The 15,969-nt window shown below is 36.9% G+C and overlaps 1 protein-coding gene across 1 annotated transcript in view; it reads right to left on the bottom strand.

The window, feature by feature from the left end:
* The window catches only part of LOC132693916 (uncharacterized), a 70,596-nt gene that overhangs the window by 18,811 nt on the left and 35,816 nt on the right, over nucleotides 1-15,969 (bottom strand). Inside the window, exon 6 of the mRNA XM_078449574.2 lies at nucleotides 12,773-12,977. The gene's annotated coding sequence lies outside the window, so the exon portion shown is untranslated. The remainder of the gene's footprint in view (nucleotides 1-12,772; nucleotides 12,978-15,969) is intronic.

Here is a 15,969-nt window from a genome sequence, read left to right as displayed (position 1 = left end):
GGCACGATCATGCCCATCATCACCATTGCTCACGATTACATGTTCGTCATTTCAGAGACAAAAGAAAACCTCCACGTTCTGCTGGCTTTTAGCACAAGGGGAGATTAAATACCATTTCATTATCTCAGCAATAGCCAATTTATTCATTATCATATGTAGAGTGCTTACTATGTGGCAAGCTAGTGCTTGTATTAGACAAAGCAGAAGAATTTCCTCTCCTTGAATCGGGGGGAGGGTAGGCAGTAAAGAAATTAAGAATATAATGTCTGGACTGATGAGTACTCTGGAGAAAACTAAAGTGAGGTAGAGAAATGCAACAGGACATTTAACTCTGTCCCCACGTTCACTGTGTTTGACAAAACAGCTCACTGCGGACCCTGCTTTTCCTCTGAAAGGAATTCTCAAGCTGACATTCTAGGTAACTGCCTCACTGAAATCTCAACCATTTGGCTGCAACAAAAATAATCCAGCATATGAACGCATCCAGATAGACATATGTACGCTGGTTTTCTAAAATGTAATGTGTATGTAATTTCCCGAATGGCTGGTTGTCACATCCATCTGGTCTTATTTCCATAGCACTTGAATGCACCACGAGGATATAAACCCTAAAAGCTAGAAAACAGAATTTAAATACCCAAACACATACGAGGTGTGTTTTCAAAAGCAGCAGACAAGCGAGCACTGTGGTGACTTCATTAACTTCTCAGCCACAGTTGAGAGTAGCTGAGACTAAGCATAAAGGCCACAGAACATAAAAGACATTCCACCGGCAGACCTCATTAAGTGGGCTTAAGACAAGCTTGACGAGCTAATGACAAAAATCTAATTTGGAATTTCTGGACATAAGAACCCAGAAAGAGTCCACATACACCGAAACTCTACCATGCCTTCAGTCTGAAAAGGCAACAACCCAGCATCAATTAGGTCCATGTAGTTCATCGATCAAAGCCCAGGGATGGACGCTGTCCTATTCAACCACACTGAATAGGAAATCGTGTTCTATGTGGTTGTAGGTTTGGGCTCTGGTCCTATTTAAACCACACAGATGTTGTAGGTTCTCAAATTAACAGTGGTCTCCAGGGAGATGCTCATCAGGCTGTATGTACTGAACAACGGCATGGCTGGAATCTAGACACCACACGGTTCAGAAAACAGTTTTGCTATTGTTTTCCTTTTCTCTAAAAGACCTTTCCTATTTCTAAATTCTGTCAGCACCTATGGAGTCTGACCATGTTAGACTGTACTTACTTAAATGCCATGTAGAAATCTCCAGTTGCCCTAGGTGTGTGGATTTCCACTCCAACTACTTTTACATCCCTTGAGCGGAGAAGCACTCACTTTCATGAAATGATAGCACCTGTGTGTGCCCCTCACGGTGGGAAGCGCCTTATAATGATTGTTAACCCCATATTGATCTTATTATGATCAACTCAATTGTATAGACAAGCAAGCTGGAGATTCAAATAATTTGCCCCACCTCTAATTAGTGGAGAACCAATGATCTACACCCAGGTCATCTAATTTCACAGACCATATTTGCATTCCACTACCAATGCAAGGAGGAACTAATATTTGTTGAATGAATAAATGTAACACTTAATATCCTTAAAATTAGAGGAGGCAGAATCTGCCACTTAAACTATATCCTGTTGTAATAGTAGGTATATAATAATGCGGTAGTTATTCAAGGTGAAGTTGTGTCTTATACTCTCTATATTCCTACGGTACCTTTTGCAATACCTCACAAATACAAAGTGTTTATAAGATATTTGTGGAATCAGTGAAATAATGTAACCCAACATAACACATAATAAATGACTGAAATGATTTTCCTTGGGTCATCTTCTGTTTCCTATTACCGGCTCCTTATATGAAGGAAGAATAGGTTTTTCTAACATCTGGCTCCCGGTGCTAATTTCTTAAGAAATCCTTAGACACACACCCATGTTTCGACCTCTGGGCTTTTGGCCAGGCCTAAGGGAGACCCAAATTCCTGGTCCCAGCTTTTCAAAATATGGCTCGCCTCATTTCCATATAAACCCTAGCAGTAACAGTGGAAATAATAATCTTTAACTGTCGTGAACAATGCAATGAGTCAGAATTTCTTAATACATCTTTATCGAGGAGAAACAAATTCCACACCACCTGTCAAAACCTGGATAATGTCCTGGATTTCACAATATACTCATCCCTGGGCCCTATACTTAAATGTAGTAATATTTCATAGGACGTTGCTCTGTTAATATTGCATGGAGAAAACAGCATTACTAGCTTCTTTTTTCCAAACAGTCCACAAAAAGTCTCTGAACGTTTTCTCCTATCTTCATTTCTTCCCTGACCCTCACTGTAGTAAGAGACACTGGGTAGGTCCCTTCACATCTCCGCATATCTCATTCATAAAGAAGAATGAAATGTCACTTGTCCTATCTCAGTACTGTGAAGATTATATATGATAATGTGTACAGAATAATTTTTGAGCATGAAATGCTACAGAGCTGTAAGAAATTATTAGAAAAGAAGGAAGGTATATTCATGTACAACATACCTTGAAAAGCCAGATGTTTAATTTCATTCTTTCTATGTAAATGATATGTGCATGTGTATGAACACATACGCATACGTATACACCTGGGACAAAATGCGCTTTTATATATACTGGTGGGAAATTTGAACCACTATACTGCCTAAGACTTTAAGAGTTAATGAATGCCACATTAAGAAAATTTCTCTATCTCTGTTGGTTTTTGATGCAGAGCTACTGTATTTTATAAAATAATTGTATCTATTATTTATAGAGTCAACTTGATGATTGGCATTGAGTTAAGGTGTTTATATACATCATGTGGTTTATTCATCGTAATACCACTTTAAGTAGGTATTATTATCTCTCTGTTGCATATGGGTAAACTAAGGCCCAAAAGAATTAAGAAGTGCCCCAAAGTCACACTGCTAAAGTGACAGAGGCCAAATCTACATTCAGGTCTCCCTATTTACAAAGCATTGCTTACCAAGTCAAATCCTATTCATCTGAAATTTGCATTAATTCAAGTGTAGCATATGTTATACCTCTCAAAGAGCAAATTCAAATGAATTCTGTCCTTGTAACATGTTAGGGCTCCTTTGACCAAATATAAACTGATAAAAAATATGCAACTTTTTCCAAATATATCTTTAAAAGTTTTTCATGTATCTTCAGAGGGTTTATTACCTCTGGGTCAGGTAATATATAGTATCTTACAATCTCACAATCTTATAACTTATGGAGAGTTATAAAAGGGGTTAATGGCCATGACTTTTACTCATCGGCACCCACAGTTCACTCAAGGTGTACCCTGAGTGCTCCTACTGTGTGCATACCATTTTTCATGTGATAGAAATATGTGAAGGTACAGGGGAAGGCTTAACAAAGAAGCCAAAGATATCCCTCAGGGAGTCTACAGTCTACCCTTTTGAAAAGAAACCAGCATACATGAAGCCGTCAAAGAGTCAAATTAGTCTTTGAATACATTAGCAATACTTAGAAGTAATAAAACTAAATCAAAATTTCTTCAAAGGATTAAGTCTCTCAGCCTTTAACTCAGTCTGACCTGCTTCCCCCACATGCCAATTAGAGTTCAAAGAAAAGATTCATACACTTCATTTACAGATCTATTGAACCTTGGGCACAAGTGATAAATCCTTAATAAGTCAGAAAGATAGCTGTATTTATTCTTAAAATTAACTAATTTGCACACCAAGGTTAAGTGATTTGCCTAAAGACAATTCATTGGAATGTCTGATAAAACTCCGTAACTCTAGTTTACCTTTCACATCACTGACCTGTTTTCCTATTTTAAGGTTACTGTGTAGAAAGGCTAACATTTGCCAACAAAGATGATAGAAAAGATTCTGACACAAGACAAGTTCACATCTACACATAGAGACAAAAAACCCACAACTTTTGGGTTGTGGATATCTAGGAAATCTCTAGGAAATCTCATGGCGAGCAAAGAGTGCCCCAAACATCACTTGGAATAGAAGAGATGGCTGAACTTGGGAGGGAGGATTTTTCTTCTTTTATCTATGCTCTGAAAGAAGACTTATATTTATTTAGCAGTTGCTTTAGTGAACACAGCAGCACAAAAGTAAACGCACCTGACAATCAAACGGGTGGGTGGACTATAATGTCTACATTCATCTCTCCATTTAGGCGATTTTATGAATGAATGTACACACACGTGCATACACACACATTTTGGTTCTTTAACAGTGAACTCCCGAGACTACGCACAAAACATGGGGATACCTTTAACTACTACCTTTAACTACTGGGAAATACAATACTCCCAAGTTCTCAAAAAATAGAGACATTTAAAAAAATAAAGGAATTTTGCACTAAGCATTTTTGAAAAGACGAACGCTAGAATGACAAAGGCAAGACAATGCTGAAGGTGATTTCTCAAAGCACACTGTTAAATTACCATAATGATTATACACATTTTATTTTAAAAATACTGGGATTAGCTTCATTGATTACACAGCAAATAGCAATCATGCTACCATTGGTATTGATACAGAAAATGGAAGACTACCGGCCCAAGCAGGACTAGTCCCCTTTTCCACCGTGATTTAAGCTATTTCAAGCACTTCCTGGTTTCCTGGGCCTTTTAATAGTACTTTAACATTTCTGGGGCCAAAAAGTAATGAGAGCAGAGTCATTTCCACAAATTCCTTATTTTTAGTATAGATTCCATTGTAATTTTGCTGGATCTAAACCTATCTTAGAGAACCCAAGTGACACAAAACTTTGGGAGTAGAAATTAGCATAATTGAAATAATTCAATTTTTGGTAATTATAACTCTCACTTACACCTAAATTAAATATGCCAAACTATAATTATGTTCAAATTTGCATCATGAAAATTATCCCCATTTTGCTCATGGCATCTTAAAATATCTAATAAGGGATCTTAAACTCTTAAGTCTGAGTCAAGAGGCCTTACTTTCACAGCCTTTGGGAAGAGGAGACTTATTATGTATTAAGCACAGTTATTCAGCCTCTTGGGAAAGGGAGGATGGGTCCATTATTCTTCACAATATGATGTGTAGGATTTGTACTCTAATCTTTGGGTACCTCTAAGTTACGTTGCCATTAAGGAGCGCTGAGTGCCACAGCAGACAGTGAAAGATTAATGCTTTCTTTGGAGAGAAACCTTAAGCAAAGCAGGTCATGCTTTAGGACACAGGTAATGGGAATCAAAGACACAGTAAAAGCTATAATACTTTAAAACTGGGCACCTGAAAAGAAGTGCCGCTTTGCTATGCATTTTTAAATGATTGAAGATGAGACAACAGGAAGGCAATGAGAACTTACCTTTTAGCACTGCAACCTGCTCATTGCTTCTTAAGAATCGTATGATCAAGTTATTATTAGCAGTGGTTATTTGGGATGCAAAAAGAAAACACCCCCTAAAATGCTACTCACTGTAAGCTGTCTGTTTAACTAACATTCCTACTATTGGATTTCATTAAATTAATCAGTTGATGTGATTAAATTTGCAAGGTGGCTTATTTATCTTCATCTTTGGGACAGTAGGTGGATGTAATCTGGAAATACATTGGTCAAGAAATAGATGAGTCTGGATGAGCAGGGCTGGCACACTACCTAAACACATGATGAGTTTCTTAACAAAAAAACATATGAATATATCTCCAGTTGAGTCAAATATTCACATTAATACTGGAATAAGGCGGAAGAACCCTGGCTGACATCCCATCTGTTCTTATGAATTAAATTTAGAAATCATATGTAATATAGACATTTCTGTCTGAATATCATACAACCCTGACACATCCAGGCTTTCATTAGAAAGCTCCACGATGTGACTTGAATAACAATCTGTCTTAGCTAATTAGTATTTTCAGTTTAGCATATTCACTTCCAGACATATTGCTGTTTGCACATGGTAATTTAGGTAAACAGATACCATCCACAGCTGCATCAATTAACACTGCTAATCAAAACTGAATTCAGGTAATTAGGCACATTTATGCAAAAAAATGTGTAATTTTGGAGAAAAGCTAGATTCTTCAGTAATACGTCAATAAGTAAAAAATCTCCTTTTGCTTATAAAGATGAAGAATGAGGGGAGAGAAATCATCACTAATATATACATCATGCAGACAGAGTAAAAATTCCTAAATTAAATCTCAAACTTTAATTGGCCTGTATTTTCAGAAATTGGATATTTTTCATAACTGTTTCTCTCCATGTTTCCACATAGTGAAGCTGATTCACATCCACCTAAGGGTTTAATCATCATCAAGCAGGACTCAAATGGTTAATGAATTGTCAAGTATTTATGTACTTAGAAGAGATGTTGGTCAAACTTGCTCTTCCGTCTTGCTTAGCATCTCTTAGGGAGGATGCTCTCAGTAGGTCTTGTTTTCTTACACACTTTCATGTTCTCTGCTGCGAAGGACTTGGGCTGTAGTGAGAATCACAATAGCAATTTCTCATTTTCTTGTGAATGCTCTTATGCCACGGAGTCTACACAATCCCCTCTAGCTGCCTTTCATTCATTCCCCAAATGAATATTGCGAATCATTTTTCTGTCTTCCTGTAAACATAAACCAATCTGATAACTTTGATTAGATTTTCTAGTCTGTTCAGAAAAACTAGTTCAGCTGTTGGTAACCAATTCAGGGTGGGAGGGAATTGGCAGGCTTAGAGTTAGAGCTAAAAGTAAAGGGAAAATTGGGTCATTTTCAAAAGGATTCTATAGTAGATATGGAATCTATCTATCATCTATCTGTCTGTCTACTATCTATCTATCTATCTACCTACCTACCTTTCTATCTACCTATCTCAATTTCGCCTTTCTCTTTTCTAACTTTGAACCTTAGATTTATTTCTTGATGCAGATACCAGGACCTTATAATAAAGTACTGAGTTCAGTGTCCCTAGCTTTATTTTAATGGTAATAGTCGCAATCTAGTTTAACAAACATTTCCTCAGTACCTACTGTGCTTCAGGCAGGCTTCGAGGCCCTGTGGGCGGATACAGAGATGGCTTTAGACCTACCACACTCCTCTGAGCCAAACTCTGAGAGTTCACAGACCAAAAGAATCATCTTTTAAAAAGGGGACCAAATCTCCAGCTGAAAATAGTATCTCTCCATTCCAAACTTTTAGAACCTCCTATGCTAATTTTGCAAAGGTTTACTTTTTGTTTAACCCATGATAATTTTTTGTTCTCATAATAAATCAGGAAACGAGAACTAAGATGGGTTTTGCAAGTAGTGTGATGTCTTTCTCTCATATTTCAGTAACCTCACACAACTTGTATTTTATATATATATATAATATACATATATATATTTATATTTATATTTATAGAAGTATGTATATATATTTACATACATACATATATATTTACATACATACATATATGTATATATTTATCACAAAGATTTTTTCCACATACTTCCTTAAGCTCATTTGGCATAAACGACTGGACAATTCCCTATGGAATAGAAATCTGACAGACTCTGTGCTCATATCTGGTTTCAAGAGCAGGGATTATAAAACATGGAGGCACATTTATCATTGGTTGTCTTCCACCAATGAAAGTGTATGAGGTGAGAAGGGGTACCTCTGACTTCGACTCTGTTAACAGAATTATTTACAAACTTCAAGTGAAAGATATGTAAATACAAACATTTTAAAGACAATTTTTTTTAAAGCCTAACGGCTGACTTTAAATGAACTAAATGATTAATATTTGGGGAGGATAATTTTTAGTCTCCACAAAATGAACTAAATGAAGTTTATTGCATGAATGTGCCCGTGAATAATCTATGTCATTCTAAAGCACCTCTTCTCTTACTTCCTTAGGAGTGAAGCAGGGGAGAATAAATTCTTTCCCCGTAGTCCCTGCAACTTAGCAAATCCTTTTGTCTGAGGAAAGAGTTTAAATTCATCTAAAACTCCCACGATCATAGTCCCCAAGTTTGTAGCAAAGTGGAATGCAATGGATACGGCAACACCAGCTCTGGCGAAGAAGGCCTTGAAGTATGGCGCCAGCTTTCAACCTAGGCAAATCCTTCTCCACCCCCAGCCTTGGTTACTGGTCCATAAAACATGGCTCACGGACCCACCTCACTGGGTTGGAGGGAATGCCTGGCACGTAGGGGGTGCTCGAATAATGCTTGCTGAAACCCAATACAGAGTAGTCCGTGATGGCCCCAGAAATACTAATGCTAGAGGCATTCTAGTCAGAGTTATTTTATCAAGCAGCTCTCCATGTTCCAGAGTCATATGGAGAGGTGGTGTCAATACAAATAGCATGGAGTGCATCACCAGGCCATGTGCCACCACACTACATTTGGTAGTCTTCCAATTCGCCTGAACACGAATGTTACAAAACTTTCACAATTAGCCGGAAAGTCAGCATCGGAGCGCTTACTGTTTCTAGAGCATCTCTATTATTTTGTCACACAAATCACCAGAAAAAAATCACCTGACCAACATTAGCCGAATTATTTTATGCTAGAAGTACTCTCTGTTAGGGAGAGTAACATCTTGAAAACTTCATACGTGACTCCTTCGTGGTGGACTGTTAGTGATTTTAAAACCCTTGAAAATCCTCGCATTTGCCACTTGTCACGTCTCTTTAGCCCGGCACCATTAAAAATGCTCCCAGTAGGTCTACTGTAAATTTTTGTGGAATTGAATGAAATTGTTGACTCGTCAACAGTACAACATACAATGAGTAAAATGACACCACTGGTCACTCTCTGAACGGTCCCTTTTTAAACAGAAGGACTCCCCCCCCCCAAGAAAATATCAAGCGGATTAATTTTGCTTGTTAATGGTAAAGAATGTTATTTTACAGCCACAAGAGAAAATGTCAGGTCTGGGATTAGGTGGATTGGAGGGGAACAGACTGCTAGAAACAAAGGCAACAAAGAAATAAAAATGCCTTCTAAATACACTGAAGCAAAACAAATGACTGGATTTGGGATTTAACAAAATATAATCTTATTTGCCTCTGCTCTTTCAGCACGTCTTTTCCTTGCACTACGACAATATGTATCTCGCCTTCTCGAGCCATGATTTTCTTTTATGGGAAAGATTGCTGGTAATGGATGGCAATGCAGGGATGTTATCAGTAGTTTGGCATATTCGGTTTTTATGTTTGGAGAACGTCGTTCTTACAACACATTTTAATGCCCCCAATTATTTTCATTCAGTTCTGGTAAGAGGTAAAACAAGAAGAATCAAATTAGAGGAGATTATTGAATTATAGCTGAAGAATTAATAGTGCTTATTTTAGAGATTTCATTTAGCAGTTTATTTTTTTTAGTGAAAATTATCTCTAATAAGAAAGCCAGTATTATCATGGAACAATTAGATTTTTTTTTTTTTTTAAAGTTTGACAATTGAATGTACCAAAGCCAAAGCTGATAATCTACACTTTATCAGGCAAGGTACAGAACAACATATTTGTTTACAATTTATGGTTGAATACTAGCCCCAAGATTAAGAATTAGGAAATTATCTTTATAACAAACAGATCTTAGCTAAACATATTATTAATCTATGCTGCAAGGTATTAGCCAGCTCTTTGGAGGATGCCAGAGTCACTTTGCTAGCTGAATTATCTGTCACTCTATCACAGGTTTTTCATCTTTGACTTTCTTCATAGGTCTGGAATAGAAGCCTATCTTTCAGGAAAAAATGTTAAAAGAGTACATGAAAAGCTTGTGCAAAAATAAACCATAGCACCTCAGGCTTCTTAATTTTTACACTATAATACTTGGGACTTTTCTACCTTGACACATTCAGAGTGAATGCTTTGATGAAAAGAGAGTAGTAAATTACATATAGAATGAAGAGAACCTGTATTATCATTTTAATAGTCCACAGACACATAAAAGGAAGATGTGTTCACTGTGTGGCGGGACTTAAAACTTAAAATATTCACCGACTGAGTAATAAAAAAATTTAACATGATATGAAAAATGGAAACAGTTTTTTTTTGAAGTGATTATGCATATGCAACTTTTCACAAACGTGTCTGAAAAACTTAACAAAGAAAAATAAAACCAAACCATTTACGGGACTTTGTAAATAACTAGAGTTTGCCCCTCCTATAACATTTTTTAACAATAAAGATGCTGAAAGTATTTATAGACTCAGAGATCACAGGCAATAAAATTCTAGACACTGGGAACAATCAACTTTTACAAACAGCTTCATAAGCCACTGTACCGACAAAGCCCCCATTTTCAGGAGACATCATACAGATTCAACACGGATATAATACGCAGTTTAGGTGATTGCCAGCAGATTAGAATAAAGATGTCACTGTTATTTACTCCTAACCTTTGCAGGATATTCATAGATTGGTTTTCTATTGAGAGCACGCATTTTCAGTGTGTGGTGATTGCCTTCAGGCTCCCTGCTTTTTCTGAGTGGTGGTTTTCGTGTTTGGATGGGGGAGCGATGCCTGGGACTCTGCCCACGTGCTCCCAATTATCTATACATTATTCCATACTCTCTGCCACTGGGATGCTCTCACCAGAGAGCCTTCCAAACCGGCATCCCATCCAGACGTGCACAAATGAACATTAGAATAGGACGGTTTATTATTATTATTATTATTATTATTTGAATGACATACGACCTGCTCAATGTTTGCATTTAAATTGGCCAGAATAATTCAGCTCTGGCTTTTAATTTCAGAAGGGTTAATCACCCTAACAAAGGTCAATCAAACTTTAATCTTCAATAAAATTGCCACGGCCCCAATCACCTGCAGGACATTTATTATATTCCTATTTCCATGAGAAAGAACGCACTGCTTTCATTATGCATCGCTAATCTTCTAACTCTTTACATTAGCACATTTTACCAAAAATATTAATTCCTTTGAAACTCTGTCAAGAGTTCATTTCTAAACATCTCAGGAGATAATCCTGTTTAAAAGAACGGGTGCATCAGCTGTGAACTACTTTCCTGGCCTCTTCTAATCCTCATAGACCTTCGCTACTCCAACTGAGTTCTTACAATAGTAAATCTCAATTACACAAAATATTATGGGGGTTTAGGTTAAAACAACATTACATTATTTTAGGAACTTAATCCTCCCTGTTGTCTGTGATTATGCCATTCATCTACTTGCTCCTATCCATACTGTTTACTGCATTCAAAAGTTATTGATTTGGAAGAAGCCAATGTTAACCATATTTGAATAGCAACAGAAGGACTTAAATTCATTAATTCACTCACTCGATAAATATATATTGAGTGCCTAGTGCATACCAGATTCCAGGAGGGGAGAGATGAAAAGCCGAAGAAAAAAAGAAGAGTCTCTCTCATGAGAATAACATTCTCTTTTGAAAATGACGTCCAAAATACAATAAAACAGTATCTTAAACCTCCACTTTCAGCTTTTCTTGTCATCATTAAATTTTAGTGAAGATTGGAAATGTGTTAAGTCAAATTTTAACCAAAATTTCAACAAACAGGTTTTTCTATTATTTGAACACTGAACGGCTTTAGAATTCACAGTCCCGTAAATGGCTTATTTTTTAAATTTAAGAATATGAAACTTGATTGCCACATTTTAAAATAAATACGTTCAGAGTAGCTAGTCTCCCATGACTAGGAATAAAGCCATGAGAAAGTTTAACTGGGTTTATTAAAAATATGCATGCTGTGCACTAATTTGTTTCGAAAATGTTATTTCATTATGTTTAAAAACTTCTATCAACACACACAACGAATGGCGTTGGTAAAACACACACACACACACACACATACACACACACAAATTCTTGCTTTATTTTTGCCATGATATAGTGGTCTGGATGAACACAGAGGGAAAGTAAAAGACCTCAGTGTAAGTCCCAATTATACTGGAAATTGATCACCTTGGTATATAGTGGTGGTGTGACAGCATAAATAACCCAAACATCACCTTCTGCGTATTTTTTGAGATACCTTCCTCTCTCTTTGTACTCAGAGGAAGCACACAGGCATGTACACAGAGGCACATGTGCTCCTCCCCATCAATATTCAAGTTCATTAATTAGGAATACGTGCTGGCTATAATTTGGGAAACTCCCCAGAGCCTGAATATTCAATCAGGCAAAGCAAATGACAGTGAAAAGAAAATACAGGTATAACAGTCAATGGCCAGACTGGCATTGAGGAATAGCACATCATTTTAAGAAATACTGGTCTTTCTAAATGTAAAAAGCCCCAATTACTTTGACAAAAGTCAAGAGCTCAGCCTTCCTTCCCCTTGCTTTGAGCATTTCTTGCAACTGAAATAGAACCTCTTCATATTCTATAACTATGCTTGCTTTTTTTCACTCCTATAACTAGGTTGACACAATAGAATAAAGCAGAGCAATGGCTTTTATTGTCGAGCAAAATAAATCCAATACTACACGATATAAATGTTCAATTGATATTTGTTAACAAATGGTTATTCTGAAAACTGATAAAGATTAGACACAACAACAGGCAAAACATTGCTTTATACTCCATTCTCTGTATCAAAAGCCATTTCATTATATTTCTGAATTTCCAGATCTGGGAAAAAAATAACCCCAAAGCTTTCAGAGAACATGCCGTCAATGCTCAAGATGCATATGGATTTTTTTATGAATCATTTTGGTCACAAAACAAAGAAGAGCCCACAAGCCATCAAATGCAAATCTCAGTAAGAAAGCCCAGGTGTAGAATTATGGAAAACGAAACCAAAAACAAAACATACCTTTGGCTGAACAAGTGCACGATTTCTCATCTTGCCCATACAGCTTTGCCATTCCACCTTGAGCAAAAGTCAACTCCGTGTCCCTTGTGATCTTTGTGACAATGCCATCATATCACTGGCAAATTTTTCGATTAAACTTTGCAGATGTGGTAGCAACTTTGTTAATTATGATATTAGCCAGCTGGCGGGTACAATCAGTCAACCGCTGTAAGAAAGCCAGACAAAGAGACATCTAATCATTGCAACCAGAGCAGATAAATTTTGTTCCCTTCTCATACGTGTCACAGATTCTATCCTTTCTGACCCTCTCCTCAGCCATCGACTGTCAAATTTAGATTCTGCGAGCTCCCGGCTTCCCTTTATCCCTGCCTTAGATCTGAAACTCTTGGTTATCAGGAAGACACGCGTCACCAGCTGTCTCGGAGCAGGAAAGCAATCAGGTGAATACTACTTATTATCTTGCATTGCTTTCTGAGGAGTGACAAGATTGATTTGGGATCCAGAATACATTCAGATCTCAGACATGTAGTTCTTAGGGTTTTGAGTTCAAACAGTAGGGTATGTGCAAAGTTGCAACAGAGAGTACTTTAATCCCAATGTTAAGGATATGGGATATTAGAAATTTAAGGAGAATTAAAAAAATCTATCAGAGTTCCTTTTTCAGATGCCTTTGTATTTCCTTTTCCACCTCTGTGCTACCTTGGTAATGTCTACGGACAGACTGTTACCCCGCGGAGCCAGCTTCACAGCGAAGTGGCCTTAAGTCAACCCATTGGAAACAGTATTCTGACATTATGAAATTGTCTCCATCTATCCCCTTTTCGTCAAGAAGAGTACTCTATAAATTCCCACTCCTGGAACTTTTCCTCACAGAAAAGTTGAAATCAAATTTATACACAAAAAGGTGAGAAACTAATTTGGGCATCACAGTTAAGAATAACTTATGCAACTTGAGACTGAGAGACAGACATTTTAACATTCTATTCAAAAATTTTCCTTCAAAAATATCGGTCTACTGAAATCATATAGAAGTGTGTATCTATGGATCCATCAGTTGATAGGTAGATATACACACACATGCATTAAGGAATTTACTGAAATGTAAATGTATATTGGTAGCACACATAATAACATTCCTACAAAATGACGTTACAATATTCTTTAAAGTGCAACATCCAGTTGACCAGTAAAAAGTGTGATCTGCATGGTGAGCCAGTAAATCAATGTAATATTTATTAAATGATTATTTTTCCCCATTGAAATGTTTAAACATCAGTGAAGTAAAAACAGTTTGCACTGCAGACTTTAAAGAACAGTTACGGGGCACCTGGGCTGCTCGGTCACTTAGGTGTCCGACTTCAGCTCAGGTCATGGTCTCACGGGTTCGTGAGTTTGCGCCCTGCTTCAGACAATCTTAGACTCTCTCTCTGACCCTCCCCACTTCTCAAAAAGAAACAATAAAAAAAAGAGTACTATACAATACAACAATAAAATTATATTCGTCAACAGACTAGTAGGTCTTTCTGGGATGGAAGAATTTGGTGAAAAATTAAAATGCAATTTTGAGTTGCATTTTAAATAGGAATTTTATACATTTGGTCCCCTAAAGGGACCAAAATGGTTCTCCACCTGTGAAAACTGCAGTTTAGTGTGCGGTATTAAAAATAATGTATGGATGTATCCTAAATTTACATTTTACTTTCACATGCGGATGTTCCAGTAACAGAAAGTCCAAAGTGCCTGCACTTGGTTTATTTAGCACAGAGTGCTGAAAATATAAATGTATCTGGGTGCAATCTAAGATATGTGCCACAGGGCTAAGGTGATGTAGGGATCCCCTAAACTATGAGAAACATCGGTTCATTCTAGGAAGATAAATCCTACCAGGACAGAGATGAGAGAGGAAAATTGGGCTTCAGGAATTCTCAGAAATTATATCTATGTAAATATCTTTCTGAAAGGAAAATATTTTTTGTCCTTCATGTCTGGGGCTGCAGTTAAGAAATATGGCAGAGTCCATGGAAGCAAAAGAACAAAGGAGTCGGAAATATTAGAGGATGAGGGTGTGTTGCAGCACAATCTCGAGAACAACAACAACAACAACACAATCTTAGACATGACTTTCGTAATGCTCCATTAGGAAAGGAGCTGGGCTTTCACCTTCCCCATCACAGACTCAGTGACCACCATGGGGCCTGACACGTGGTAGTTTCTCAAGAAATACATGTCGATAAAGAATGAATACTTTTGTGGCACACACCATCCTCCTCAAAGCTCAATTTACACATTTTAACAAGTGATGCAAAAAAATCATTCTTTAGGCCTTATGTTACTATATATCAATCGTCATATATACATTCAAAATCGTATCTTTAAAATACCAAAAAAAACAGTCCATACCTACAGAGTTCAAGATACAATTTTTCTTAAGATTCCAAAATAAGTGTTTCAATAGTGCTCACTATCTGCTCCCGTGAAAATAATCCCAACTCAAAGTTAAAATGAGTCAAAAGCTTTTTTGCTCTTTGACTGAAAATAAGACCTTTTCTTTGGAAATCCAAGAGGATAAAATATACTACTTACACAGAGTTTTTCATCTATAAAAGAAAATGAAAACAATCTAACATTCCCAAAGAGGGAGATTATTAAATCAATTAGGGCAATTACTTGTATGCAGTTATTATGTGAAAATGAAGATGACCAAGAAAACCATCTTACGACTATAGTGAATGAAAAGAGCAAAATAGAGAATTGCACATATACTGATGACTGAGTACATTTGGACAAAGATTGGAAGGAGAAATACCCAAAAAGAAAATATGAGCTCTGCAGGGTTAAAGCGTGTTTTCTTCTTACACAGAAGCTTGTTTTAACACCACTAGAATTGTTAATCTCAACAAGTATGAACAAAAGGCCCCATCTGTAAAATGGGAACAACAAGAATAAAACCCTCCTGAAAGAGCTTTGGTATTAAATCAGATAATGGGAATAAAACCTTCTGCATCTTTCCTCACCTGCAGTAAACACTTGTTAACATATCTTAGTTATTACCTTTACTATAACCACCATATAAATAATCCTGACACATCTATCTATACCGCATCTTTTATTTTTTTCTATGAAATATCACCAAAAAGTCACTGAATTAAATGATGCAATCTGGGGCGCCTGGGTGGCTCAGTCAGTGAAGTGTTCAA

The sequence above is a fragment of the Panthera onca genome, chromosome B4 (genome assembly GCF_046562875.1).
Source record: "Panthera onca isolate mPanOnc1 chromosome B4, mPanOnc1 haplotype 2, whole genome shotgun sequence".
Lineage (NCBI taxonomy): Eukaryota > Metazoa > Chordata > Mammalia > Carnivora > Felidae > Panthera > Panthera onca.
This window is presented reverse-complemented; position numbering and strand designations above follow the sequence as displayed.